At 44.7% G+C, this 26,591-nt stretch overlaps 15 non-coding genes and 1 pseudogene across 15 annotated transcripts; all 16 read left to right on the top strand.

Moving 5' to 3' along the window:
* The first annotated feature begins 354 nt into the window (after window positions 1–354).
* Window positions 355–545, top strand: LOC141241550 (U2 spliceosomal RNA). The gene has a single exon (XR_012306287.1). It is a non-coding gene; the product is annotated as a U2 spliceosomal RNA (small nuclear RNA).
* A 1,115-nt stretch (window positions 546–1,660) lies between these two features.
* Window positions 1,661–1,851, top strand: LOC141241549 (U2 spliceosomal RNA). Its single transcript, XR_012306286.1, has one exon. It is a non-coding gene; the product is annotated as a U2 spliceosomal RNA (small nuclear RNA).
* A 1,115-nt stretch (window positions 1,852–2,966) lies between these two features.
* LOC141241548 (U2 spliceosomal RNA) lies at window positions 2,967–3,157 on the top strand. The gene has a single exon (XR_012306285.1). It is a non-coding gene; the product is annotated as a U2 spliceosomal RNA (small nuclear RNA).
* A 1,115-nt stretch (window positions 3,158–4,272) lies between these two features.
* On the top strand, window positions 4,273–4,463 carry LOC141241547 (U2 spliceosomal RNA). The gene has a single exon (XR_012306284.1). It is a non-coding gene; the product is annotated as a U2 spliceosomal RNA (small nuclear RNA).
* A 1,115-nt stretch (window positions 4,464–5,578) lies between these two features.
* Window positions 5,579–5,769, top strand: LOC141241574 (U2 spliceosomal RNA). Its single transcript, XR_012306310.1, has one exon. It is a non-coding gene; the product is annotated as a U2 spliceosomal RNA (small nuclear RNA).
* A 1,115-nt stretch (window positions 5,770–6,884) lies between these two features.
* Window positions 6,885–7,075, top strand: LOC141241546 (U2 spliceosomal RNA). Its single transcript, XR_012306283.1, has one exon. It is a non-coding gene; the product is annotated as a U2 spliceosomal RNA (small nuclear RNA).
* A 1,115-nt stretch (window positions 7,076–8,190) lies between these two features.
* Window positions 8,191–8,381, top strand: LOC141241545 (U2 spliceosomal RNA). The gene has a single exon (XR_012306282.1). It is a non-coding gene; the product is annotated as a U2 spliceosomal RNA (small nuclear RNA).
* Window positions 8,382–9,496: 1,115 nt separating this feature from the next.
* On the top strand, window positions 9,497–9,588 carry LOC141241647 (U2 spliceosomal RNA; annotated as a pseudogene).
* A 787-nt stretch (window positions 9,589–10,375) lies between these two features.
* LOC141241621 (U2 spliceosomal RNA) lies at window positions 10,376–10,562 on the top strand. The gene has a single exon (XR_012306351.1). It is a non-coding gene; the product is annotated as a U2 spliceosomal RNA (small nuclear RNA).
* Window positions 10,563–11,676: 1,114 nt separating this feature from the next.
* LOC141241544 (U2 spliceosomal RNA) lies at window positions 11,677–11,867 on the top strand. Its single transcript, XR_012306281.1, has one exon. It is a non-coding gene; the product is annotated as a U2 spliceosomal RNA (small nuclear RNA).
* A 6,071-nt stretch (window positions 11,868–17,938) lies between these two features.
* LOC141241620 (U2 spliceosomal RNA) lies at window positions 17,939–18,135 on the top strand. Its single transcript, XR_012306350.1, has one exon. It is a non-coding gene; the product is annotated as a U2 spliceosomal RNA (small nuclear RNA).
* Window positions 18,136–19,250: 1,115 nt separating this feature from the next.
* LOC141241542 (U2 spliceosomal RNA) lies at window positions 19,251–19,441 on the top strand. Its single transcript, XR_012306279.1, has one exon. It is a non-coding gene; the product is annotated as a U2 spliceosomal RNA (small nuclear RNA).
* Window positions 19,442–20,556: 1,115 nt separating this feature from the next.
* Window positions 20,557–20,747, top strand: LOC141241541 (U2 spliceosomal RNA). Its single transcript, XR_012306278.1, has one exon. It is a non-coding gene; the product is annotated as a U2 spliceosomal RNA (small nuclear RNA).
* Window positions 20,748–21,862: 1,115 nt separating this feature from the next.
* Window positions 21,863–22,053, top strand: LOC141241540 (U2 spliceosomal RNA). Its single transcript, XR_012306277.1, has one exon. It is a non-coding gene; the product is annotated as a U2 spliceosomal RNA (small nuclear RNA).
* A 1,115-nt stretch (window positions 22,054–23,168) lies between these two features.
* LOC141241539 (U2 spliceosomal RNA) lies at window positions 23,169–23,359 on the top strand. Its single transcript, XR_012306276.1, has one exon. It is a non-coding gene; the product is annotated as a U2 spliceosomal RNA (small nuclear RNA).
* A 1,115-nt stretch (window positions 23,360–24,474) lies between these two features.
* Window positions 24,475–24,665, top strand: LOC141241538 (U2 spliceosomal RNA). The gene has a single exon (XR_012306275.1). It is a non-coding gene; the product is annotated as a U2 spliceosomal RNA (small nuclear RNA).
* Window positions 24,666–26,591: the final 1,926 nt, after the last annotated feature.

Here is a 26,591-nt window from a genome sequence, read left to right as displayed (position 1 = left end):
CTGCTGGACAGCCAGCAGCAGCAGCAGCAGGAGAGGTATGTAATCAGGAGCCCTCCTGCTAAGGGTAGACAGCTGCTCGTTCCACCCCACCCCCCGCCTTAATTGGATCTCCTCCCTTCCAACGGTGTTGAGGCGGGTGGGAACAGCAGGGGGTGAAGGTGCTGTGTTTAAAGAGGTGGAGTTATGCAGATCTAAAACGCGTGGATTGCAGCAGCAGCAAGCCGAAAAGTGCAGGCATGTAAGGGATCTAGAGGTTGACAACATGTCTTCTTAACGGGAGTCCAGGAGCTCATCTCCACAAATGGACTTTTCAGGATCCTTGGGTGGCTCCGTAGTTTGAAACCAATTCTGGTTATCGCTTCTCGGCCTTTTGGCTAAGATCAAGTGTAGTATCTGTTCTTATCAGTTTAATATCTGATACGTCCCCTATCTGGGGACCATATATTAAATGGATTTTTAGAACAGGGAGATGGAAAAAGAGCTTGCTCTGTCCACTCCACGCATTGACCTGGTATTGCAGTATCTCCAGGACCGGTGCACCCCTTCTTTAATGCAGTTTCTAAAATCAGAAAGAATTGAATTCAATGTTTTTTGTTCATTTTGCTTGTTTGTCGGATTTTGGGATGGACTCTTTGGCTTTGCTTTTCTTCTCCTCATTGGATTTTTCATGTTCAAAGTTGCAGAAGCCAGATTACAAGCTCATTTTGGTTCAACTTCAGCAACTGTGCATTGCATTGCCATGTAATGTGATGCAATGCTATCTTTCTAGCTCTCCCTTTTTACTTCCTTTTGGATAAACAGACATATTAGGCAAGCATTTTGGAGCTTTCACCTAAATAACTACAGGTGGTGAGATAAGCTGCACAATATAATTGACCTTTCAGTATATTGTTGCACACACACCATCTATTTAGCAAATGCCCTTGTTATCAACAGCAGCCTTTTAAACTCACCTGAGCTAACAGGTATGTGCGCTGGTTACTCTGCTGCGCTTAAAATTTCTTTTTTGGTTTGCTACAATGCCTTTTCTGAAACGTTGTCTCCTTCTGCTGGAACACTGACTTCTTTCATTTAATGCCTGCAGACTATAAAAGAGAACCCAACCCAAAAAGTTTGGTTGATTAGTCTGTGGCATTCTGTTAAACTGTTGCTTATGGCGGTCTCTGTGAGCTTCTCAGCGACATTCAGCAAGCCAGGTATCCTGCCTGCAGTAGATGGAATGTGGCAATGGAACGCTGGCTGCGCGTGTCATAATAGGCTCTGAGCCTTTATATACCTGTGCACAGCAGCAGCCACCTTCAGTCTGCTGCTGGACAGCCAGCAGCAGCAGCAGCAGGAGAGGTATGTAATCAGGAGCCCTCCTGCTAAGGGTAGACAGCTGCTCGTTCCACCCCACCCCCCGCCTTAATTGGTTCTCCTCCCTTCCAACGGTGTTGAGGCGGGTGGGAACAGCAGGGGGTGAAGGTGCTGTGTTTAAAGAGGTGGAGTTATGCAGATCTAAAACGCGTGGATTGCAGCAGCAGCAAGCCGAAAAGTGCAGGCATGTAAGGGATCTAGAGGTTGACAACATGTCTTCTTAACGGGAGTCCAGGAGCTCATCTCCACAAATGGACTTTTCAGGATCCTTGGGTGGCTCCGTAGTTTGAAACCAATTCTGGTTATCGCTTCTCGGCCTTTTGGCTAAGATCAAGTGTAGTATCTGTTCTTATCAGTTTAATATCTGATACGTCCCCTATCTGGGGACCATATATTAAATGGATTTTTAGAACAGGGAGATGGAAAAAGAGCTTGCTCTGTCCACTCCACGCATTGACCTGGTATTGCAGTATCTCCAGGACCGGTGCACCCCTTCTTTAATGCAGTTTCTAAAATCAGAAAGAATTGAATTCAATGTTTTTTGTTCATTTTGCTTGTTTGTCGGATTTTGGGATGGACTCTTTGGCTTTGCTTTTCTTCTCCTCATTGGATTTTTCATGTTCAAAGTTGCAGAAGCCAGATTACAAGCTCATTTTGGTTCAACTTCAGCAACTGTGCATTGCATTGCCATGTAATGTGATGCAATGCTATCTTTCTAGCTCTCCCTTTTTACTTCCTTTTGGATAAACAGACATATTAGGCAAGCATTTTGGAGCTTTCACCTAAATAACTACAGGTGGTGAGATAAGCTGCACAATATAATTGACCTTTCAGTATATTGTTGCACACACACCATCTATTTAGCAAATGCCCTTGTTATCAACAGCAGCCTTTTAAACTCACCTGAGCTAACAGGTATGTGCGCTGGTTACTCTGCTGCGCTTAAAATTTCTTTTTTGGTTTGCTACAATGCCTTTTCTGAAACGTTGTCTCCTTCTGCTGGAACACTGACTTCTTTCATTTAATGCCTGCAGACTATAAAAGAGAACCCAACCCAAAAAGTTTGGTTGATTAGTCTGTGGCATTCTGTTAAACTGTTGCTTATGGCGGTCTCTGTGAGCTTCTCAGCGACATTCAGCCAGCCAGGTATCCTGCCTGCAGTAGATGGAATGTGGCAATGGAACGCTGGCTGCGCGTGTCATAATAGGCTCTGAGCCTTTATATACCTGTGCACAGCAGCAGCCACCTTCAGTCTGCTGCTGGACAGCCAGCAGCAGCAGCAGCAGGAGAGGTATGTAATCAGGAGCCCTCCTGCTAAGGGTAGACAGCTGCTCGTTCCACCCCACCCCCCGCCTTAATTGGTTCTCCTCCCTTCCAACGGTGTTGAGGCGGGTGGGAACAGCAGGGGGTGAAGGTGCTGTGTTTAAAGAGGTGGAGTTATGCAGATCTAAAACGCGTGGATTGCAGCAGCAGCAAGCCGAAAAGTGCAGGCATGTAAGGGATCTAGAGGTTGACAACATGTCTTCTTAACGGGAGTCCAGGAGCTCATCTCCACAAATGGACTTTTCAGGATCCTTGGGTGGCTCCGTAGTTTGAAACCAATTCTGGTTATCGCTTCTCGGCCTTTTGGCTAAGATCAAGTGTAGTATCTGTTCTTATCAGTTTAATATCTGATACGTCCCCTATCTGGGGACCATATATTAAATGGATTTTTAGAACAGGGAGATGGAAAAAGAGCTTGCTCTGTCCACTCCACGCATTGACCTGGTATTGCAGTATCTCCAGGACCGGTGCACCCCTTCTTTAATGCAGTTTCTAAAATCAGAAAGAATTGAATTCAATGTTTTTTGTTCATTTTGCTTGTTTGTCGGATTTTGGGATGGACTCTTTGGCTTTGCTTTTCTTCTCCTCATTGGATTTTTCATGTTCAAAGTTGCAGAAGCCAGATTACAAGCTCATTTTGGTTCAACTTCAGCAACTGTGCATTGCATTGCCATGTAATGTGATGCAATGCTATCTTTCTAGCTCTCCCTTTTTACTTCCTTTTGGATAAACAGACATATTAGGCAAGCATTTTGGAGCTTTCACCTAAATAACTACAGGTGGTGAGATAAGCTGCACAATATAATTGACCTTTCAGTATATTGTTGCACACACACCATCTATTTAGCAAATGCCCTTGTTATCAACAGCAGCCTTTTAAACTCACCTGAGCTAACAGGTATGTGCGCTGGTTACTCTGCTGCGCTTAAAATTTCTTTTTTGGTTTGCTACAATGCCTTTTCTGAAACGTTGTCTCCTTCTGCTGGAACACTGACTTCTTTCATTTAATGCCTGCAGACTATAAAAGAGAACCCAACCCAAAAAGTTTGGTTGATTAGTCTGTGGCATTCTGTTAAACTGTTGCTTATGGCGGTCTCTGTGAGCTTCTCAGCGACATTCAGCCAGCCAGGTATCCTGCCTGCAGTAGATGGAATGTGGCAATGGAACGCTGGCTGCGCGTGTCATAATAGGCTCTGAGCCTTTATATACCTGTGCACAGCAGCAGCCACCTTCAGTCTGCTGCTGGACAGCCAGCAGCAGCAGCAGCAGGAGAGGTATGTAATCAGGAGCCCTCCTGCTAAGGGTAGACAGCTGCTCGTTCCACCCCACCCCCCGCCTTAATTGGTTCTCCTCCCTTCCAACGGTGTTGAGGCGGGTGGGAACAGCAGGGGGTGAAGGTGCTGTGTTTAAAGAGGTGGAGTTATGCAGATCTAAAACGCGTGGATTGCAGCAGCAGCAAGCCGAAAAGTGCAGGCATGTAAGGGATCTAGAGGTTGACAACATGTCTTCTTAACGGGAGTCCAGGAGCTCATCTCCACAAATGGACTTTTCAGGATCCTTGGGTGGCTCCGTAGTTTGAAACCAATTCTGGTTATCGCTTCTCGGCCTTTTGGCTAAGATCAAGTGTAGTATCTGTTCTTATCAGTTTAATATCTGATACGTCCCCTATCTGGGGACCATATATTAAATGGATTTTTAGAACAGGGAGATGGAAAAAGAGCTTGCTCTGTCCACTCCACGCATTGACCTGGTATTGCAGTATCTCCAGGACCGGTGCACCCCTTCTTTAATGCAGTTTCTAAAATCAGAAAGAATTGAATTCAATGTTTTTTGTTCATTTTGCTTGTTTGTCGGATTTTGGGATGGACTCTTTGGCTTTGCTTTTCTTCTCCTCATTGGATTTTTCATGTTCAAAGTTGCAGAAGCCAGATTACAAGCTCATTTTGGTTCAACTTCAGCAACTGTGCATTGCATTGCCATATAATGTGATGCAATGCTATCTTTCTAGCTCTCCCTTTTTACTTCCTTTTGGATAAACAGACATATTAGGCAAGCATTTTGGAGCTTTCACCTAAATAACTACAGGTGGTGAGATAAGCTGCCCAATATAATTGACCTTTCAGTATATTGTTGCACACACACCATCTATTTAGCAAATGCCCTTGTTATCAACAGCAGCCTTTTAAACTCACCTGAGCTAACAGGTATGTGCGCTGGTTACTCTGCTGCGCTTAAAATTTCTTTTTTGGTTTGCTACAATGCCTTTTCTGAAGCGTTGTCTCCTTCTGCTGGAACACTGACTTCTTTCATTTAATGCCTGCAGACTATAAAAGAGAACCCAACCCAAAAAGTTTGGTTGATTAGTCTGTGGCATTCTGTTAAACTGTTGCTTATGGCGGTCTCTGTGAGCTTCTCAGCGACATTCAGCCAGCCAGGTATCCTGCCTGCAGTAGATGGAATGTGGCAATGGAACGCTGGCTGCGCGTGTCATAATAGGCTCTGAGCCTTTATATACCTGTGCACAGCAGCAGCCACCTTCAGTCTGCTGCTGGACAGCCAGCAGCAGCAGCAGCAGGAGAGGTATGTAATCAGGAGCCCTCCTGCTAAGGGTAGACAGCTGCTCGTTCCACCCCACCCCCCGCCTTAATTGGTTCTCCTCCCTTCCAACGGTGTTGAGGCGGGTGGGAACAGCAGGGGGTGAAGGTGCTGTGTTTAAAGAGGTGGAGTTATGCAGATCTAAAACGCGTGGATTGCAGCAGCAGCAAGCCGAAAAGTGCAGGCATGTAAGGGATCTAGAGGTTGACAACATGTCTTCTTAACGGGAGTCCAGGAGCTCATCTCCACAAATGGACTTTTCAGGATCCTTGGGTGGCTCCGTAGTTTGAAACCAATTCTGGTTATCGCTTCTCGGCCTTTTGGCTAAGATCAAGTGTAGTATCTGTTCTTATCAGTTTAATATCTGATACGTCCCCTATCTGGGGACCATATATTAAATGGATTTTTAGAACAGGAAGATGGAAAAAGAGCTTGCTCTGTCCACTCCACGCATTGACCTGGTATTGCAGTATCTCCAGGACCGGTGCACCCCTTCTTTAATGCAGTTTCTAAAATCAGAAAGAATTGAATTCAATGTTTTTTGTTCATTTTGCTTGTTTGTCGGATTTTGGGATGGACTCTTTGGCTTTGCTTTTCTTCTCCTCATTGGATTTTTCATGTTCAAAGTTGCAGAAGCCAGATTACAAGCTCATTTTGGTTCAACTTCAGCAACTGTGCATTGCATTGCCATGTAATGTGATGCAATGCTATCTTTCTAGCTCTCCCTTTTTACTTCCTTTTGGATAAACAGACATATTAGGCAAGCATTTTGGAGCTTTCACCTAAATAACTACAGGTGGTGAGATAAGCTGCACAATATAATTGACCTTTCAGTATATTGTTGCACACACACCATCTATTTAGCAAATGCCCTTGTTATCAACAGCAGCCTTTTAAACTCACCTGAGCTAACAGGTATGTGCGCTGGTTACTCTGCTGCGCTTAAAATTTCTTTTTTGGTTTGCTACAATGCCTTTTCTGAAACGTTGTCTCCTTCTGCTGGAACACTGACTTCTTTCATTTAATGCCTGCAGACTATAAAAGAGAACCCAACCCAAAAAGTTTGGTTGATTAGTCTGTGGCATTCTGTTAAACTGTTGCTTATGGCGGTCTCTGTGAGCTTCTCAGCGACATTCAGCCAGCCAGGTATCCTGCCTGCAGTAGATGGAATGTGGCAATGGAACGCTGGCTGCGCGTGTCATAATAGGCTCTGAGCCTTTATATACCTGTGCACAGCAGCAGCCACCTTCAGTCTGCTGCTGGACAGCCAGCAGCAGCAGCAGCAGGAGAGGTATGTAATCAGGAGCCCTCCTGCTAAGGGTAGACAGCTGCTCGTTCCACCCCACCCCCCGCCTTAATTGGTTCTCCTCCCTTCCAACGGTGTTGAGGCGGGTGGGAACAGCAGGGGGTGAAGGTGCTGTGTTTAAAGAGGTGGAGTTATGCAGATCTAAAACGCGTGGATTGCAGCAGCAGCAAGCCGAAAAGTGCAGGCATGTAAGGGATCTAGAGGTTGACAACATGTCTTCTTAACGGGAGTCCAGGAGCTCATCTCCACAAATGGACTTTTCAGGATCCTTGGGTGGCTCCGTAGTTTGAAACCAATTCTGGTTATCGCTTCTCGGCCTTTTGGCTAAGATCAAGTGTAGTATCTGTTCTTATCAGTTTAATATCTGATACGTCCCCTATCTGGGGACCATATATTAAATGGATTTTTAGAACAGGGAGATGGAAAAAGAGCTTGCTCTGTCCACTCCACGCATTGACCTGGTATTGCAGTATCTCCAGGACCGGTGCACCCCTTCTTTAATGCAGTTTCTAAAATCAGAAAGAATTGAATTCAATGTTTTTTGTTCATTTTGCTTGTTTGTCGGATTTTGGGATGGACTCTTTGGCTTTGCTTTTCTTCTCCTCATTGGATTTTTCATGTTCAAAGTTGCAGAAGCCAGATTACAAGCTCATTTTGGTTCAACTTCAGCAACTGTGCATTGCATTGCCATGTAATGTGATGCAATGCTATCTTTCTAGCTCTCCCTTTTTACTTCCTTTTGGATAAGCAGACATATTAGGCAAGCATTTTGGAGCTTTCACCTAAATAACTACAGGTGGTGAGATAAGCTGCCCAATATAATTGACCTTTCAGTATATTGTTGCACACACACCATCTATTTAGCAAATGCCCTTGTTATCAACAGCAGCCTTTTAAACTCACCTGAGCTAACAGGTATGTGCGCTGGTTACTCTGCTGCGCTTAAAATTTCTTTTTTGGTTTGCTACAATGCCTTTTCTGAAACGTTGTCTCCTTCTGCTGGAACACTGACTTCTTTCATTTAATGCCTGCAGACTATAAAAGAGAACCCAACCCAAAAAGTTTGGTTGATTAGTCTGTGGCATTCTGTTAAACTGTTGCTTATGGCGGTCTCTGTGAGCTTCTCAGCGACATTCAGCCAGCCAGGTATCCTGCCTGCAGTAGATGGAATGTGGCAATGGAACGCTGGCTGCGCGTGTCATAATAGGCTCTGAGCCTTTATATACCTGTGCACAGCAGCAGCCACCTTCAGTCTGCTGCTGGACAGCCAGCAGCAGCAGCAGCAGGAGAGGTATGTAATCAGGAGCCCTCCTGCTAAGGGTAGACAGCTGCTCGTTCCACCCCACCCCCCGCCTTAATTGGTTCTCCTCCCTTCCAACGGTGTTGAGGCGGGTGGGAACAGCAGGGGGTGAAGGTGCTGTGTTTAAAGAGGTGGAGTTATGCAGATCTAAAACGCGTGGATTGCAGCAGCAGCAAGCCGAAAAGTGCAGGCATGTAAGGGATCTAGAGGTTGACAACATGTCTTCTTAACGGGAGTCCAGGAGCTCATCTCCACAAATGGACTTTTCAGGATCCTTGGGTGGCTCCGTAGTTTGAAACCAATTCTGGTTATCGCTTCTCGGCCTTTTGGCTAAGATCAAGTGTAGTATCTGTTCTTATCAGTTTAATATCTGATACGTCCCCTATCTGGGGACCATATATTAAATGGATTTTTAGAACAGGGAGATGGAAAAAGAGCTTGCTCTGTCCACTCCACGCATTGACCTGGTATTGCAGTATCTCCAGGACCGGTGCACCCCTTCTTTAATGCAGTTTCTAAAATCAGAAAGAATTGAATTCAATGTTTTTTGTTCATTTTGCTTGTTTGTCGGATTTTGGGATGGACTCTTTGGCTTTGCTTTTCTTCTCCTCATTGGATTTTTCATGTTCAAAGTTGCAGAAGCCAGATTACAAGCTCATTTTGGTTCAACTTCAGCAACTGTGCATTGCATTGCCATGTAATGTGATGCAATGCTATCTTTCTAGCTCTCCCTTTTTACTTCCTTTTGGATAAACAGACATATTAGGCAAGCATTTTGGAGCTTTCACCTAAATAACTACAGGTGGTGAGATAAGCTGCACAATATAATTGACCTTTCAGTATATTGTTGCACACACACCATCTATTTAGCAAATGCCCTTGTTATCAACAGCAGCCTTTTAAACTCACCTGAGCTAACAGGTATGTGCGCTGGTTACTCTGCTGCGCTTAAAATTTCTTTTTTGGTTTGCTACAATGCCTTTTCTGAAACGTTGTCTCCTTCTGCTGGAACACTGACTTCTTTCATTTAATGCCTGCAGACTATAAAAGAGAACCCAACCCAAAAAGTTTGGTTGATTAGTCTGTGGCATTCTGTTAAACTGTTGCTTATGGCGGTCTCTGTGAGCTTCTCAGCGACATTCAGCCAGCCAGGTATCCTGCCTGCAGTAGATGGAATGTGGCAATGGAACGCTGGCTGCGCGTGTCATAATAGGCTCTGAGCCTTTATATACCTGTGCACAGCAGCAGCCACCTTCAGTCTGCTGCTGGACAGCCAGCAGCAGCAGCAGCAGGAGAGGTATGTAATCAGGAGCCCTCCTGCTAAGGGTAGACAGCTGCTCGTTCCACCCCACCCCCCGCCTTAATTGGTTCTCCTCCCTTCCAACGGTGTTGAGGCGGGTGGGAACAGCAGGGGGTGAAGGTGCTGTGTTTAAAGAGGTGGAGTTATGCAGATCTAAAACGCGTGGATTGCAGCAGCAGCAAGCCGAAAAGTGCAGGCATGTAAGGGATCTAGAGGTTGACAACATGTCTTCTTAACGGGAGTCCAGGAGCTCATCTCCACAAATGGACTTTTCAGGATCCTTGGGTGGCTCTGTAGTTTGAAACCAATTCTGGTTATCGCTTCTCGGCCTTTTGGCTAAGATCAAGTGTAGTATCTTTCGAAAAGGCGGTTTTGGATGTTGGCCGCCCTAGTAGATTGATACATTATGCACACTGGGGTTTAGGCGCTTGTTAGTACGCCAGGTGGCTAATATAGTCATCTGGTGGAAAGCAGGGCCCCCCAGGATCGACGCCATTGGGCCGGGGAAGATCGAAAGCCCGAAGTGTGAAGTGCCCCAGGAGTGGTGACCCTGGGGTGCCTTAACTCACTGGGATTGGGAACCCCACTTGAGTTTATGGCACATTTGCACAAGCACTTCAAATTTTCTTTCTTCGCACACACCCTTATTCCGGGCCTTCTGGCCTTAGGATGGGGAATTTTTCAATTCCCGGTCGAAGGTCCGGGCAGTATTATACTGTGAAACCTTCACTATTTATTTAATTTCTTTGTCACTGTGTGTCCACTTATTCACGTGTGTCACGTCCTACTAGGATTTTGTCGGGATGCGGTTCCCTTACGGGTTCCTCTCTTGGCAGGTCTAGGGGGGGAGTGTGTGGCCATCAGGTTCCGCTCCCCCCTGAACCCCCCTGGCTCTCCTCTTTCGGGAGGAGAGCGTTGTTGGCTCCCCTCTTCCGGGAGGGGAGCACAGTCTTTGGCTCCCAGTGCCTTGCTCGGGTGAGAACTCGGGCAGGTGCTGGGGGTAAGATTGGGTCGCCTCTGGCTTCGGCTGGAGTTGGCTTTTTGTCCCTGTTCCTCGCTGTGGCCTTTTGGCTCGGAGGGACGGGGAATGGTTTGGGGGACCCTTCTCCTTTTGGAGAGGGTTTCAAGAAGACCAGCATCCTAGTGCACTTTTTTTGTGGCACTTGTCACTTTTTTAAGCGCACTCGGGTTTTGTACACGAATTCGGGCTTTCGCAAAAAAAAAAAAAATCTGTTCTTATCAGTTTAATATCTGATACGTCCCCTATCTGGGGACCATATATTAAATGGATTTTTAGAACAGGGAGATGGAAAAAGAGCTTGCTCTGTCCACTCCACGCATTGACCTGGTATTGCAGTATCTCCAGGACCGGTGCACCCCTTCTTTAATGCAGTTTCTAAAATCAGAAAGAATTGAATTCAATGTTTTTTGTTCATTTTGCTTGTTTGTCGGATTTTGGGATGGACTCTTTGGCTTTGCTTTTCTTCTCCTCATTGGATTTTTCATGTTCAAAGTTGCAGAAGCCAGATTACAAGCTCATTTTGGTTCAACTTCAGCAACTGTGCATTGCATTGCCATGTAATGTGATGCAATGCTATCTTTCTAGCTCTCCCTTTTTACTTCCTTTTGGATAAACAGACATATTAGGCAAGCATTTTGGAGCTTTCACCTAAATAACTACAGGTGGTGAGATAAGCTGCCAATATAATTGACCTTTCAGTATATTGTTGCACACACACCATCTATTTAGCAAATGCCCTTGTTATCAACAGCAGCCTTTTAAACTCACCTGAGCTAACAGGTATGTGCGCTGGTTACTCTGCTGCGCTTAAAATTTCTTTTTTGGTTTGCTACAATGCCTTTTCTGAAACGTTGTCTCCTTCTGCTGGAACACTGACTTCTTTCATTTAATGCCTGCAGACTATAAAAGAGAACCCAACCCAAAAAGTTTGGTTGATTAGTCTGTGGCATTCTGTTAAACTGTTGCTTATGGCGGTCTCTGTGAGCTTCTCAGCGACATTCAGCCAGCCAGGTATCCTGCCTGCAGTAGATGGAATGTGGCAATGGAACGCTGGCTGCGCGTGTCATAATAGGCTCTGAGCCTTTATATACCTGTGCACAGCAGCAGCCACCTTCAGTCTGCTGCTGGACAGCCAGCAGCAGCAGCAGCAGGAGAGGTATGTAATCAGGAGCCCTCCTGCTAAGGGTAGACAGCTGCTCGTTCCACCCCACCCCCCGCCTTAATTGGTTCTCCTCCCTTCCAACGGTGTTGAGGCGGGTGGGAACAGCAGGGGGTGAAGGTGCTGTGTTTAAAGAGGTGGAGTTATGCAGATCTAAAACGCGTGGATTGCAGCAGCAGCAAGCCGAAAAGTGCAGGCATGTAAGGGATCTAGAGGTTGACAACATGTCTTCTTAACGGGAGTCCAGGAGCTCATCTCCACAAATGGACTTTTCAGGATCCTTGGGTGGCTCCGTAGTTTGAAACCAATTCTGGTTATCGCTTCTCGGCCTTTTGGCTAAGATCAAGTGTAGTATCTGTTCTTATCAGTTTAATATCTGATACGTCCCCTATCTGGGGACCATATATTAAATGGATTTTTAGAACAGGGAGATGGAAAAAGAGCTTGCTCTGTCCACTCCACGCATTGACCTGGTATTGCAGTATCTCCAGGACCGGTGCACCCCTTCTTTAATGCAGTTTCTAAAATCAGAAAGAATTGAATTCAATGTTTTTTGTTCATTTTGCTTGTTTGTCGGATTTTGGGATGGACTCTTTGGCTTTGCTTTTCTTCTCCTCATTGGATTTTTCATGTTCAAAGTTGCAGAAGCCAGATTACAAGCTCATTTTGGTTCAACTTCAGCAACTGTGCATTGCATTGCCATGTAATGTGATGCAATGCTATCTTTCTAGCTCTCCCTTTTTACTTCCTTTTGGATAAACAGACATATTAGGCAAGCATTTTGGAGCTTTCACCTAAATAACTACAGGTGGTGAGATAAGCTGCACAATATAATTGACCTTTCAGTATATTGTTGCACACACACCATCTATTTAGCAAATGCCCTTGTTATCAACAGCAGCCTTTTAAACTCACCTGAGCTAACAGGTATGTGCGCTGGTTACTCTGCTGCGCTTAAAATTTCTTTTTTGGTTTGCTACAATGCCTTTTCTGAAACGTTGTCTCCTTCTGCTGGAACACTGACTTCTTTCATTTAATGCCTGCAGACTATAAAAGAGAACCCAACCCAAAAAGTTTGGTTGATTAGTCTGTGGCATTCTGTTAAACTGTTGCTTATGGCGGTCTCTGTGAGCTTCTCAGCGACATTCAGCCAGCCAGGTATCCTGCCTGCAGTAGATGGAATGTGGCAATGGAACGCTGGCTGCGCGTGTCATAATAGGCTCTGAGCCTTTATATACCTGTGCACAGCAGCAGCCACCTTCAGTCTGCTGCTGGACAGCCAGCAGCAGCAGCAGCAGGAGAGGTATGTAATCAGGAGCCCTCCTGCTAAGGGTAGACAGCTGCTCGTTCCACCCCACCCCCCGCCTTAATTGGTTCTCCTCCCTTCCAACGGTGTTGAGGCGGGTGGGAACAGCAGGGGGTGAAGGTGCTGTGTTTAAAGAGGTGGAGTTATGCAGATCTAAAACGCGTGGATTGCAGCAGCAGCAAGCCGAAAAGTGCAGGCATGTAAGGGATCTAGAGGTTGACAACATGTCTTCTTAACGGGAGTCCAGGAGCTCATCTCCACAAATGGACTTTTCAGGATCCTTGGGTGGCTCCGTAGTTTGAAACCAATTCTGGTTATCGCTTCTCGGCCTTTTGGCAAGATCAGTGGTGGTTTTCTGCTGCTGGTGTTGTTTGGAGGGCAGTTGTGACTGGGGTTCCCCCTTGTGGGGCCCTAGTGTGCGATTGAGCGGCGATTGTGTTTATCTGCTGTAAAAATGGTGGAGAAAACACGTGGATTAGAGGACTCGGTCCGTCTGAAGGTGGCTGCAGGTCATGAAGGAGAAATCGGTTTGGACCAAGTTTGCGTTGATGTCTTGAAGAACATTAATGGCTTGAAGGTAACGGATGTATTGGCACTGCAGGATTTTCAGAAACAAGGAATTTATGATATCACTTTTGTTTCTTTGAGTATTTGCCAGAGAGTCTACATGGAGTTGGTACGAATGAAGGAAGAAAAGGAATTGAAATGCCTAGAGTTTATTGCACTGGAACCTCTGTTCCAGCAGACATATAAGTATGTGGTTGTGCACATGTATAACCCTAAAGTTCCGGATGAGACTGTTTCCAATTTTTTAGCTCGGTATTGTAGTGAGGTTAAATTTTTGGGAAGAATGAAGAACAAATACAATTATCTAAATGGCAAGAGGAGATATGTTGTAAAACTGAGACCGGATGATAGAGCTATTGGGGGTGCCAAGAGCATTCCTGCACAGTTTTCTATCGGAGGAGAAAGGGGATTTTGTTTTTATAATGGACAGATGGAATATTGTAGGAAGTGTCATGAGTTTGGACATGTTCAGAAAGATTGTCCAGTGCAAGGTGATGTTTGTAGAGGTTGTGGGAAATCTGGGCATGTTGCAAGTGGTTGCCCAATGAATAAGGTGTGTGATTTGTGTGGACATGCAGATCACCTTGCAAGGAAATGTAGATTGTGGGCTCAGATTCCTAGGTCACAGGTGGACGCTGAAGAGAGGCAGAAGAAGACTCGGCAGGAAAGTGGGGAGTAGGGCGAAGGCTCAGACTCAGAGGGGGAAAGCCAAAAACAAGATGGTGGTAGGGGAAGAGACCATGCGGTGCCCAAGATGGAGGAAAAGGGGCGGAGCCAGAAGAAAGTTGGTTTGAGGGAGGGGCTGGAAGTAATAAACAAAGTAGCTGATGTGCATGGCCCGGGTGATGGGATGGATTTGTCTAATATGGCGGAGTCAGTGAATCCTGTTTTGGGAAGAGATGGGGGTGAGGAAATGGAGGTTTTGGAGGAGGAGGATTCTGATTCGGATGGAACTATAACCCCTCAGCAGCGTGATAGGGTTAACAGTGATTGGAGTGAAAATGAGGAGGAAGATGATGGCAAGGAGGAGAGTTATGCCTCCGTGATTAAAAGAAGTAAGGTGGAGGGGTGTTGGTCTGGGGGGCAGGAAGATCCAGTCTCCCTAAGACCAGGTTATTCTAACAGGGACTCGAGTTCTGAGTCGCCTGATATACGTAGAAAAGTGGGTGGCAGGAGTGGGTTTTCTCCTGGTTCATGATGGATCGGGTATGGTGGAGATTTTTTCCTGTTGTTATGATGGCGTTGTGTGTTGCTTCTCTGAATGTACGAGGGATTGGTTCTGCTTGTAGGAGAGCAGGGATACTGGAGTACATTGAGAGTGTGAATGCAGATATTGTCTGTCTGCAGGAATGTGTAATTAAATCTGCCCCGCATGAGAGTGAGTGGAATAAGGGGCAATCTTTTTGGTCCCCATGCTCAGAAAACAGGAATGAAGGGGTGGGCATTTTACTGTGTAATTCCAGTCTAAAGGTTTTAGAGTTTAAAGTAATCATACCTGGGAGATGTTTGTTTTTATTAGTGGATTTTTTAGGTCAGCGGGTACGGGTTTTTAATGTTTATGCCCCTGCTGATAAACAAGCAAGAGTTGGGTTTTTGGAGTCTCTAAAGTTGTTTTTACCAGGCAGAGACTTCACTATAGTGGCTGGAGATTTTAATTGTGTCAGATCCGCAAAAGATCGTAAGAGCTCTACGGAAGGTAGGACTGATGTTACGTCTAATATTTTAAATCAGATTGTGCAGGATTTACGCTACACGGATGCTGGTCTGATGGTTGGGCCAAGTGATAAGTTCACATACATATCAGACAGTGGACGTAGTGTTTCCCGAATTGACTATGTTTTTATGTCTGAAGGGATTAAGGTGGCCAAGTGCAACCACGTGATGACGACTTTTTCTGACCACAAGATGATAGTGGTAGATCTGTGTATAGCTGAGTCCCTGGCTTTTGGAAAGGGACTCTGGAAGCTGAACGTAAGCCTGCTGGAAGAGGAGAGTGTTAAGGTTGGTTTTAATAAAGTGTTTTTGTCTTGTGTGTCTGAACAGCACCTTTTTAAAGATTTGCTAGAGTGGTGGGACTGGGCTAAGGAGAAATTTGCATGTTATTTTAAAGGGGTGTGTTTTAGGAGAGCGAAAGCCAAAAGGGATCATGATGCTGCTGTTATTTCAAAATTGGAAGTACTCCATAAGTTTAAGAGAGCGGGGATGGAGGTGGATAAAGAGATTGCAGATTTGAAGGACGAACTGAAGAAGATACTTATTGAAAAAGGGAAGACTATTATGTTTAAGGCAAAAATAAAGCACATGGAGGAAAATGAGCAATGTTCGAGATACTTTTTTAAAAAATGTTTTAAACCTAAAGGGGTTTTTAAGTCTGTTTTTTCTCCTGCAGGGGAGGTATCTGGGGATGAGATGATTGGCAGTATTCTTTCCTTTTATGAAACACTCTTCTCTAACGATAGTAGAGCCAGTGATGCGGAAATTAATGATTATTGCAAAGTATTAACTAATAATATTCCTGAGGAGAAAATTGGGTTTTTAAGTGAGGAGGTTGGGAAAGATGAAATTAGACGGGCAGTGGATGGCTTGGCGAAAGGCAAGACGCCAGGCTGTGATGGTCTTCCTGCTGAATTTTATGTTAGATTTTGGGATATTATAGGTGTGGAGTTTTCCCGGGTGGTGCAATATGGTTTTACTCATGGGATTTTATCGGTTTCTATGCGTAGGGGGATTGTTACGCTGATTCATAAGAAAGGGGACATGAGGGATATTAAAAATTGGAGGCCCATAACATTGTTAAACAGTGATTACAAAATTATTTCTAAAATTGTGGCTGGTAGACTGGCAGATGTGATAGGTGATATGGTGGGGGAGTATCAGGCATGTGCAGTGCCTGGTAGGAAAATTTCAGATAATTTGCTGCTTCTAAGAGACTTAATTTATCAGGCTAATTTGAATAAGAATGCTCTTTTGTTACAGTCGGTGGACCTGGAGAAAGCCTTTGATAAAATATCACATAGATTTTTGTTCTCTGCTTTAAGTCACCTTGGTGTTCCGGATAAATTATTGATGGTCATTAAGAGTTTTTATTGTGGGGTCAGTAGCCAGATTTTAGTTAATGGGCATGTGAGTTCCAGTTTTAATATTTTATCGGGAGTTAGGCAGGGTTGTCCCCTGTCACCAATTCTTTTTATCTGTGTGGTGGAGGCCCTTTTAAAAAGTGTGCAAGTTGACAAGTGTGTGACTGGTGTTTTTATTCCTGGGGGATCCGGGGGTCCAGTCAAGTCTTTAAGTTATATGGATGATATTGTTTTTACTTGTGGTTCACAGGCGGATCTCAATAGAGTGAATTTGCACGTAAGGATTTTTTGTTGTGTGGCTGGTATGGCGGTGAATTGGGGAAAGTGCCAGCTTTGTAACTTTGGGAGGCAGGTTGAGGTTAACGTGGCAGGAGTGGAGAGTAGGGAGGAAATTGAGGTTCTTGGTGTCATCTTTGAGAAGGAACTGAAAGGGAAAAGCAGCCTGAAGATTCTAGAAGACAAAATGGATCAGAAGTTGAACTTTTGGAAACTAAGGAACCTGTCGCTGAGAGGGAAAGTGCTGGTAATCAAGTCTGTGATTCTCCCGCTTCTGCTGTACACTGCTTTGATTTTCCCACCTGCTGTGCTTTGGACAAAGAGAGTGACAAGGAAACTGTTTGTGTTTTTTTGGGGATCCAAAATGGAGAAACTAAGAAGAGGAATGGTTATGTGTTCTGTGGAAAATGGGGGTTGTGATTTTCCTAACATTGACTTATTTTTAAGAATGCATTATTTTTTTGAACATTTATAAATTATCCCAGTGCAATAACAGGACTGCGGACATGTGCAAATATTTAGCAGGACGGCTTTTCCAGAAATGGAGCTGGTGTGAGAAGGATTTAAGAAAACCAGTTTCGTTTGTGATACCGTTTTTTTATGTGGTGCTTAGGTCCTTCTATGATCAAAATGGGATAAGCTCCATGGTTAGACCGGACAAAAAACTGATTGTCTCAGGTATTAAGAAGAAGGAGATGTTATGTGATGTGCCGTTTTGTAATAATGCACAGTCTGGACAGGTGTGGAAGCTTTTTTTCATGCGTGGAATCAGCAACAGACAGAAGGATGTAACCTGGATGGCGTTGCATGGATGCTTGCCAACAAGGGCTTTTTTGAATGACCGGGGGATAAAGGTTCAAGAACTATGTCCTAGGGAAGGTTGCAATAAGGTGGAAACAATACAGCATATTTTTTGGGACTGTTTTTTTGCTAAAAAAGTTTTTACCTTGTTGTCACGTATGTTTGTTGCTTTAGTTGGTTTTCATTGTTTCGATTTTGAAAGGATTTTAATAGGTCAAGATTTTAAGTACTCGCAAAGGAAGCGGGCAAGCTGGATTATTTTTGTCATATATAAAGAGGTTTTATGGGACGTTCGGAATTTGGTGATTTTTAAAAAGATTGTTTTTTCCCCCATGGAATGCAGAAAGATTTTTCTTGCTAGACTGTTTTATGCCTATTTATTGGATAAAAAGAAGTATGGTGAGACAGCAGCAGAAGCACTCTGGAACTTTTCACATTGGACTTCTTACAGTAAGTAACAGTTAATTGCAGGGTTGTGTTTTTTGGGATTTTGTTTTTGTTTTTCCGAATGATGATTTGAGAACCCGTTATGTGAATATGCACTATGATGCATAAATTAATGTGGGTCTTAATCTGAGGAAAAAAAAAAAAAAAATCTGTTCTTATCAGTTTAATATCTGATACGTCCCCTATCTGGGGACCATATATTAAATGGATTTTTAGAACAGGGAGATGGAAAAAGAGCTTGCTCTGTCCACTCCACGCATTGACCTGGTATTGCAGTATCTCCAGGACCGGTGCACCCCTTCTTTAATGCAGTTTCTAAAATCAGAAAGAATTGAATTCAATGTTTTTTGTTCATTTTGCTTGTTTGTCGGATTTTGGGATGGACTCTTTGGCTTTGCTTTTCTTCTCCTCATTGGATTTTTCATGTTCAAAGTTGCAGAAGCCAGATTACAAGCTCATTTTGGTTCAACTTCAGCAACTGTGCATTGCATTGCCATGTAATGTGATGCAATGCTATCTTTCTAGCTCTCCCTTTTTACTTCCTTTTGGATAAACAGACATATTAGGCAAGCATTTTGGAGCTTTCACCTAAATAACTACAGGTGGTGAGATAAGCTGCACAATATAATTGACCTTTCAGTATATTGTTGCACACACACCATCTATTTAGCAAATGCCCTTGTTATCAACAGCAGCCTTTTAAACTCACCTGAGCTAACAGGTATGTGCGCTGGTTACTCTGCTGCGCTTAAAATTTCTTTTTTGGTTTGCTACAATGCCTTTTCTGAAACGTTGTCTCCTTCTGCTGGAACACTGACTTCTTTCATTTAATGCCTGCAGACTATAAAAGAGAACCCAACCCAAAAAGTTTGGTTGATTAGTCTGTGGCATTCTGTTAAACTGTTGCTTATGGCGGTCTCTGTGAGCTTCTCAGCGACATTCAGCCAGCCAGGTATCCTGCCTGCAGTAGATGGAATGTGGCAATGGAACGCTGGCTGCGCGTGTCATAATAGGCTCTGAGCCTTTATATACCTGTGCACAGCAGCAGCCACCTTCAGTCTGCTGCTGGACAGCCAGCAGCAGCAGCAGCAGGAGAGGTATGTAATCAGGAGCCCTCCTGCTAAGGGTAGACAGCTGCTCGTTCCACCCCACCCCCCGCCTTAATTGGTTCTCCTCCCTTCCAACGGTGTTGAGGCGGGTGGGAACAGCAGGGGGTGAAGGTGCTGTGTTTAAAGAGGTGGAGTTATGCAGATCTAAAACGCGTGGATTGCAGCAGCAGCAAGCCGAAAAGTGCAGGCATGTAAGGGATCTAGAGGTTGACAACATGTCTTCTTAACGGGAGTCCAGGAGCTCATCTCCACAAATGGACTTTTCAGGATCCTTGGGTGGCTCCGTAGTTTGAAACCAATTCTGGTTATCGCTTCTCGGCCTTTTGGCTAAGATCAAGTGTAGTATCTGTTCTTATCAGTTTAATATCTGATACGTCCCCTATCTGGGGACCATATATTAAATGGATTTTTAGAACAGGGAGATGGAAAAAGAGCTTGCTCTGTCCACTCCACGCATTGACCTGGTATTGCAGTATCTCCAGGACCGGTGCACCCCTTCTTTAATGCAGTTTCTAAAATCAGAAAGAATTGAATTCAATGTTTTTTGTTCATTTTGCTTGTTTGTCGGATTTTGGGATGGACTCTTTGGCTTTGCTTTTCTTCTCCTCATTGGATTTTTCATGTTCAAAGTTGCAGAAGCCAGATTACAAGCTCATTTTGGTTCAACTTCAGCAACTGTGCATTGCATTGCCATGTAATGTGATGCAATGCTATCTTTCTAGCTCTCCCTTTTTACTTCCTTTTGGATAAACAGACATATTATGCAAGCATTTTGGAGCTTTCACCTAAATAACTACAGGTGGTGAGATAAGCTGCACAATATAATTGACCTTTCAGTATATTGTTGCACACACACCATCTATTTAGCAAATGCCCTTGTTATCAACAGCAGCCTTTTAAACTCACCTGAGCTAACAGGTATGTGCGCTGGTTACTCTGCTGCGCTTAAAATTTCTTTTTTGGTTTGCTACAATGCCTTTTCTGAAACGTTGTCTCCTTCTGCTGGAACACTGACTTCTTTCATTTAATGCCTGCAGACTATAAAAGAGAACCCAACCCAAAAAGTTTGGTTGATTAGTCTGTGGCATTCTGTTAAACTGTTGCTTATGGCGGTCTCTGTGAGCTTCTCAGCGACATTCAGCCAGCCAGGTATCCTGCCTGCAGTAGATGGAATGTGGCAATGGAACGCTGGCTGCGCGTGTCATAATAGGCTCTGAGCCTTTATATACCTGTGCACAGCAGCAGCCACCTTCAGTCTGCTGCTGGACAGCCAGCAGCAGCAGCAGCAGGAGAGGTATGTAATCAGGAGCCCTCCTGCTAAGGGTAGACAGCTGCTCGTTCCACCCCACCCCCCGCCTTAATTGGTTCTCCTCCCTTCCAACGGTGTTGAGGCGGGTGGGAACAGCAGGGGGTGAAGGTGCTGTGTTTAAAGAGGTGGAGTTATGCAGATCTAAAACGCGTGGATTGCAGCAGCAGCAAGCCGAAAAGTGCAGGCATGTAAGGGATCTAGAGGTTGACAACATGTCTTCTTAACGGGAGTCCAGGAGCTCATCTCCACAAATGGACTTTTCAGGATCCTTGGGTGGCTCCGTAGTTTGAAACCAATTCTGGTTATCGCTTCTCGGCCTTTTGGCTAAGATCAAGTGTAGTATCTGTTCTTATCAGTTTAATATCTGATACGTCCCCTATCTGGGGACCATATATTAAATGGATTTTTAGAACAGGGAGATGGAAAAAGAGCTTGCTCTGTCCACTCCACGCATTGACCTGGTATTGCAGTATCTCCAGGACCGGTGCACCCCTTCTTTAATGCAGTTTCTAAAATCAGAAAGAATTGAATTCAATGTTTTTTGTTCATTTTGCTTGTTTGTCGGATTTTGGGATGGACTCTTTGGCTTTGCTTTTCTTCTCCTCATTGGATTTTTCATGTTCAAAGTTGCAGAAGCCAGATTACAAGCTCATTTTGGTTCAACTTCAGCAACTGTGCATTGCATTGCCATGTAATGTGATGCAATGCTATCTTTCTAGCTCTCCCTTTTTACTTCCTTTTGGATAAACAGACATATTAGGCAAGCATTTTGGAGCTTTCACCTAAATAACTACAGGTGGTGAGATAAGCTGCACAATATAATTGACCTTTCAGTATATTGTTGCACACACACCATCTATTTAGCAAATGCCCTTGTTATCAACAGCAGCCTTTTAAACTCACCTGAGCTAACAGGTATGTGCGCTGGTTACTCTGCTGCGCTTAAAATTTCTTTTTTGGTTTGCTACAATGCCTTTTCTGAAACGTTGTCTCCTTCTGCTGGAACACTGACTTCTTTCATTTAATGCCTGCAGACTATAAAAGAGAACCCAACCCAAAAAGTTTGGTTGATTAGTCTGTGGCATTCTGTTAAACTGTTGCTTATGGCGGTCTCTGTGAGCTTCTCAGCGACATTCAGCCAGCCAGGTATCCTGCCTGCAGTAGATGGAATGTGGCAATGGAACGCTGGCTGCGCGTGTCATAATAGGCTCTGAGCCTTTATATACCTGTGCACAGCAGCAGCCACCTTCAGTCTGCTGCTGGACAGCCAGCAGCAGCAGCAGCAGGAGAGGTATGTAATCAGGAGCCCTCCTGCTAAGGGTAGACAGCTGCTCGTTCCACCCCACCCCCCGCCTTAATTGGTTCTCCTCCCTTCCAACGGTGTTGAGGCGGGTGGGAACAGCAGGGGGTGAAGGTGCTGTGTTTAAAGAGGTGGAGTTATGCAGATCTAAAACGCGTGGATTGCAGCAGCAGCAAGCCGAAAAGTGCAGGCATGTAAGGGATCTAGAGGTTGACAACATGTCTTCTTAACGGGAGTCCAGGAGCTCATCTCCACAAATGGACTTTTCAGGATCCTTGGGTGGCTCCGTAGTTTGAAACCAATTCTGGTTATCGCTTCTCGGCCTTTTGGCTAAGATCAAGTGTAGTATCTGTTCTTATCAGTTTAATATCTGATACGTCCCCTATCTGGGGACCATATATTAAATGGATTTTTAGAACAGGGAGATGGAAAAAGAGCTTGCTCTGTCCACTCCACGCATTGACCTGGTATTGCAGTATCTCCAGGACCGGTGCACCCCTTCTTTAATGCAGTTTCTAAAATCAGAAAGAATTGAATTCAATGTTTTTTGTTCATTTTGCTTGTTTGTCGGATTTTGGGATGGACTCTTTGGCTTTGCTTTTCTTCTCCTCATTGGATTTTTCATGTTCAAAGTTGCAGAAGCCAGATTACAAGCTCATTTTGGTTCAACTTCAGCAACTGTGCATTGCATTGCCATGTAATGTGATGCAATGCTATCTTTCTAGCTCTCCCTTTTTACTTCCTTTTGGATAAACAGACATATTAGGCAAGCATTTTGGAGCTTTCACCTAAATAACTACAGGTGGTGAGATAAGCTGCACAATATAATTGACCTTTCAGTATATTGTTGCACACACACCATCTATTTAGCAAATGCCCTTGTTATCAACAGCAGCCTTTTAAACTCACCTGAGCTAACAGGTATGTGCGCTGGTTACTCTGCTGCGCTTAAAATTTCTTTTTTGGTTTGCTACAATGCCTTTTCTGAAACGTTGTCTCCTTCTGCTGGAACACTGACTTCTTTCATTTAATGCCTGCAGACTATAAAAGAGAACCCAACCCAAAAAGTTTGGTTGATTAGTCTGTGGCATTCTGTTAAACTGTTGCTTATGGCGGTCTCTGTGAGCTTCTCAGCGACATTCAGCCAGCCAGGTATCCTGCCTGCAGTAGATGGAATGTGGCAATGGAACGCTGGCTGCGCGTGTCATAATAGGCTCTGAGCCTTTATATACCTGTGCACAGCAGCAGCCACCTTCAGTCTGCTGCTGGACAGCCAGCAGCAGCAGCAGCAGGAGAGGTATGTAATCAGGAGCCCTCCTGCTAAGGGTAGACAGCTGCTCGTTCCACCCCACCCCCCGCCTTAATTGGTTCTCCTCCCTTCCAACGGTGTTGAGGCGGGTGGGAACAGCAGGGGGTGAAGGTGCTGTGTTTAAAGAGGTGGAGTTATGCAGATCTAAAACGCGTGGATTGCAGCAGCAGCAAGCCGAAAAGTGCAGGCATGTAAGGGATCTAGAGGTTGACAACATGTCTTCTTAACGGGAGTCCAGGAGCTCATCTCCACAAATGGACTTTTCAGGATCCTTGGGTGGCTCCGTAGTTTGAAACCAATTCTGGTTATCGCTTCTCGGCCTTTTGGCTAAGATCAAGTGTAGTATCTGTTCTTATCAGTTTAATATCTGATACGTCCCCTATCTGGGGACCATATATTAAATGGATTTTTAGAACAGGGAGATGGAAAAAGAGCTTGCTCTGTCCACTCCACGCATTGACCTGGTATTGCAGTATCTCCAGGACCGGTGCACCCCTTCTTTAATGCAGTTTCTAAAATCAGAAAGAATTGAATTCAATGTTTTTTGTTCATTTTGCTTGTTTGTCGGATTTTGGGATGGACTCTTTGGCTTTGCTTTTCTTCTCCTCATTGGATTTTTCATGTTCAAAGTTGCAGAAGCCAGATTACAAGCTCATTTTGGTTCAACTTCAGCAACTGTGCATTGCATTGCCATGTAATGTGATGCAATGCTATCTTTCTAGCTCTCCCTTTTTACTTCCTTTTGGATAAACAGACATATTAGGCAAGCATTTTGGAGCTTTCACCTAAATAACTACAGGTGGTGAGATAAGCTGCACAATATAATTGACCTTTCAGTATATTGTTGCACACACACCATCTATTTAGCAAATGCCCTTGTTATCAACAGCAGCCTTTTAAACTCACCTGAGCTAACAGGTATGTGCGCTGGTTACTCTGCTGCGCTTAAAATTTCTTTTTTGGTTTGCTACAATGCCTTTTCTGAAACGTTGTCTCCTTCTGCTGGAACACTGACTTCTTTCATTTAATGCCTGCAGACTATAAAAGAGAACCCAACCCAAAAAGTTTGGTTGATTAGTCTGTGGCATTCTGTTAAACTGTTGCTTATGGCGGTCTCTGTGAGCTTCTCAGCGACATTCAGCCAGCCAGGTATCCTGCCTGCAGTAGATGGAATGTGGCAATGGAACGCTGGCTGCGCGTGTCATAATAGGCTCTGAGCCTTTATATACCTGTGCACAGCAGCAGCCACCTTCAGTCTGCTGCTGGACAGCCAGCAGCAGCAGCAGCAGGAGAGGTATGTAATCAGGAGCCCTCCTGCTAAGGGTAGACAGCTGCTCGTTCCACCCCACCCCCCGCCTTAATTGGTTCTCCTCCCTTCCAACGGTGTTGAGGCGGGTGGGAACAGCAGGGGGTGAAGGTGCTGTGTTTAAAGAGGTGGAGTTATGCAGATCTAAAACGCGTGGATTGCAGCAGCAGCAAGCCGAAAAGTGCAGGCATGTAAGGGATCTAGAGGTTGACAACATGTCTTCTTAACGGGAGTCCAGGAGCTCATCTCCACAAATGGACTTTTCAGGATCCTTGGGTGGCTCCGTAGTTTGAAACCAATTCTGGTTATCGCTTCTCGGCCTTTTGGCTAAGATCAAGTGTAGTATCTGTTCTTATCAGTTTAATATCTGATACGTCCCCTATCTGGGGACCATATATTAAATGGATTTTTAGAACAGGGAGATGGAAAAAGAGCTTGCTCTGTCCACTCCACGCATTGACCTGGTATTGCAGTATCTCCAGGACCGGTGCACCCCTTCTTTAATGCAGTTTCTAAAATCAGAAAGAATTGAATTCAATGTTTTTTGTTCATTTTGCTTGTTTGTCGGATTTTGGGATGGACTCTTTGGCTTTGCTTTTCTTCTCCTCATTGGATTTTTCATGTTCAAAGTTGCAGAAGCCAGATTACAAGCTCATTTTGGTTCAACTTCAGCAACTGTGCATTGCATTGCCATGTAATGTGATGCAATGCTATCTTTCTAGCTCTCCCTTTTTACTTCCTTTTGGATAAACAGACATATTAGGCAAGCATTTTGGAGCTTTCACCTAAATAACTACAGGTGGTGAGATAAGCTGCACAATATAATTGACCTTTCAGTATATTGTTGCACACACACCATCTATTTAGCAAATGCCCTTGTTATCAACAGCAGCCTTTTAAACTCACCTGAGCTAACAGGTATGTGCGCTGGTTACTCTGCTGCGCTTAAAATTTCTTTTTTGGTTTGCTACAATGCCTTTTCTGAAACGTTGTCTCCTTCTGCTGGAACACTGACTTCTTTCATTTAATGCCTGCAGACTATAAAAGAGAACCCAACCCAAAAAGTTTGGTTGATTAGTCTGTGGCATTCTGTTAAACTGTTGCTTATGGCGGTCTCTGTGAGCTTCTCAGCGACATTCAGCCAGCCAGGTATCCTGCCTGCAGTAGATGGAATGTGGCAATGGAACGCTGGCTGCGCGTGTCATAATAGGCTCTGAGCCTTTATATACCTGTGCACAGCAGCAGCCACCTTCAGTCTGCTGCTGGACAGCCAGCAGCAGCAGCAGCAGGAGAGGTATGTAATCAGGAGCCCTCCTGCTAAGGGTAGACAGCTGCTCGTTCCACCCCACCCCCCGCCTTAATTGGTTCTCCTCCCTTCCAACGGTGTTGAGGCGGGTGGGAACAGCAGGGGGTGAAGGTGCTGTGTTTAAAGAGGTGGAGTTATGCAGATCTAAAACGCGTGGATTGCAGCAGCAGCAAGCCGAAAAGTGCAGGCATGTAAGGGATCTAGAGGTTGACAACATGTCTTCTTAACGGGAGTCCAGGAGCTCATCTCCACAAATGGACTTTTCAGGATCCTTGGGTGGCTCCGTAGTTTGAAACCAATTCTGGTTATCGCTTCTCGGCCTTTTGGCTGAGACCAAGTGCTTCACAGCAGGAGGTTTCAGTTGAAGGGCACTCAGGTACCCCTCTCTTTGGCCTGGCAGGATCGTCCACTTCGGTGGGCTTCACCTGCCTGCTGCTATTAGGGAGAGGGATTAGTCCTAGGGTAACGGGCAGCGATCCCCCAGCCTTCAAGTGCTTTATCTCAAAGCTCTGAAGGCGCAGATTGCAGGCGGTTGCAATTTGCATTTTGTTGCGCCATACCATGGAGGTTGACCCCAACCTCGTGCCTCTATATGCGAGGCTTAAGAACACCATAAGGGTCCGATTTACGGCTGGTGGTTCCGATATACGGAATCTGGGATATGTAGTCCAGGACGTGCTTGAGTAACTGCTCCACGTCAGAACCAACGAAATCCTTTCTATCCAGGATTATCCTCGACGTGGAGATTATGATGTAACCTTTACTGGCGAAGGTATTTTCAAAGATGTTTTGTCCAGAGTTAAGTCGGTAGAAAATAGCCCTGGTCTAAAAGGGATTCAGATCATCGAGCACGTCCTGGATGAGGTAAAGATGGTGGTTGTGAAAATCTTCTCACCCTTCATAACAGCACCAGAGGTTATTTCCTTTTTGTCAGTTTATTTTAAAAGTGTGAAATTGATTGGGAAAGTGTTGAATGAGTTTAACATCTGGACCTCAAAATGGAAGTTTTTAGTAAAATGTGAAAGAGACCCTAAATTCCCTGGAGGTGTGAGACTTCCTCCAGCTCGATTTAAAATAGGGCAAACTAAGGGGATTTTTTTTTCTCAGGAATGCCACTT

The sequence above is a fragment of the Phyllobates terribilis genome, unplaced genomic scaffold (assembly GCF_046119375.1).
Source record: "Phyllobates terribilis strain yellow unplaced genomic scaffold, ASM4611937v1 Scaffold_1017__1_contigs__length_469563, whole genome shotgun sequence".
Classification (NCBI taxonomy): domain Eukaryota; kingdom Metazoa; phylum Chordata; class Amphibia; order Anura; family Dendrobatidae; genus Phyllobates; species Phyllobates terribilis.
The sequence above is the reverse complement of the archived record's forward strand: the minus strand, read 5'-3'. Positions and strand labels throughout refer to the sequence as shown.